At 35.7% G+C, this 1929-nt stretch overlaps 1 protein-coding gene across 1 annotated transcript in view; it reads right to left on the reverse strand.

Moving 5' to 3' along the window:
* LOC106458751 (ectonucleotide pyrophosphatase/phosphodiesterase family member 6-like) overlaps nucleotides 1–1929 on the reverse strand; it is a 30243-nt gene that overhangs the window by 5740 nt on the left and 22574 nt on the right. The gene's annotated exons all lie outside the window — the stretch shown is intronic.

Genomic DNA, 1929 nt, shown 5'->3' on the forward strand with positions numbered 1-1929 from the left:
CCTTCCTCAGACAGTGCCGCTCTGAAAAGCTAATTCCTAAATTTGTGAAGGTCAAGTTATCGAAAATCTTAAACCAGTTTTCAGGTATTATCTAAAACATGAAGAAAAAACTCCTAAAAGCAACCCCGAATTCCAAATATCAAGAACTGGACTACTTACAAAAACTCAAACAGAAATTAGACCACCAACTAGCCTGCTACCTCAAAACAGATGATACGGCAATATACAACGCGCTATCAATCAAAACAACTCATTGTTGAATCAAGAAAAGAAGTCTATACACAATAAGAAACTAGATCAACTAAGGAAACTACCACAACGTAAAGTGAAACACAACAATACAGCTCAACCTAATCTGACCGGACAACAGATCTGACCAGACACTCAACGACACAGATCTTCAATTTCTAAACAAAGGCCTCAACTTTTCCGTCAACCACAAAACAACTACATGCCTAGAGTTCAAGGCCTGCCTAGAAGATCTAGCCAGAAACTAGTGACCCACTACATAAAAGAACAAAAGACCACCTCTACCTCAAACATCCTCCAACTACAGAAAGAAGAAATCCGTGACATCAACCAACAAACTTTTATTACAGGCAACTACAACAAATTGTGGTTTCCCGAAGTTCCCAAAAACTGTATTTTAAATAACTTTTTTAAAGAATTCTCGAACAAGACTATTAATATAGTCAACCAATCCTGTAAACTGAAAAGTAACCTTACAACTAACGAGATCAAATCCATTTCTAATTGAATAAAGACACTAACATTAAAATTCTAAAAGCTGATTAAGGCAACACCACTGTCATCATGAACAATTCAAAATACATCGACAAAATGAATGACATCCTTTCCGATAAAAAGAAATTCAAAGCCATCCCAAACAACCCAACAAACACACACGAAAAACAACTAAACAGAACTTTATTACAAATGAAAAAAGATAATTTAATTACTGACGATCTTTATTTTTATCTACTTAAAATTGATTCACGCACACCACAACTCTATGGCATTCCTAAACCACACAAACAAGACTGCCCCCTACGACCTATACTATCCACTTATGATTCATTCAACTACAATCTTGGCAAATGCATAGCCTGAGCTCTAACACCATATGTAACATTTGCAGGTTCATTTTTTAAAGATGCCTTCAATTTCAAATATACACTAGAACAACTAAATTCGAAAGCCTTAATGGCTAGTTTTGATGTCGTATCACTCTTCACCGAAGTCACCGCCAATGAAACTTGTAATATTGCACTCGACCTCTACATTTATGACCCCAACAAGTTAATGCACATCCCTAGCACACTTTTTACTTCTCTCTTAGAATTTACAACGACTAAAACCAACTTTATTTTCAACAACGAACATTTTCTTCAAAAGATGGTTTAGGTATGGGCAATCCTGTTTCGCCCGTTCTTGCCAATATATTTATGATCCAGATCCAAACACAAGCCATACATTCTGCGCTTCATCCTCCACTATATTGGTACAGATATGTCGATGACACTTTTGCTGGTTTCACTTCTACAGAACACACACTAACTTTCTTTGAACACATAAATTCGATTCATCCCAACATCAAATTTACCATAGAACACGAAAACAATAAACAGTTATCTTTTGTTAACCTCAGAATTATTAGATCGGACACACAGTTTAAAACCAAAATTCACCGCAAGAACACACACTGGCCTCTACACCACACAAAAACCAATACACTTAAAACCTCATAAACATAGCCACAAGATTCTGTTCAATGGACTACATAAATGAAGAAATTAACCACATAAAGCATTCCTTCATTCACACCAATAAATTTCCACCAGTTATTGTTGAAAAACTGTCCAACATTCTCCACAACAAAACTCAACTCACGAACAAAATTGATACTAACAAACCCAAGAACAGAACATT

Source organism: Limulus polyphemus, unplaced genomic scaffold, assembly GCF_000517525.1.
Source record: "Limulus polyphemus unplaced genomic scaffold, Limulus_polyphemus-2.1.2 Scaffold509, whole genome shotgun sequence".
NCBI classification, from domain to species: domain Eukaryota; kingdom Metazoa; phylum Arthropoda; class Merostomata; order Xiphosura; family Limulidae; genus Limulus; species Limulus polyphemus.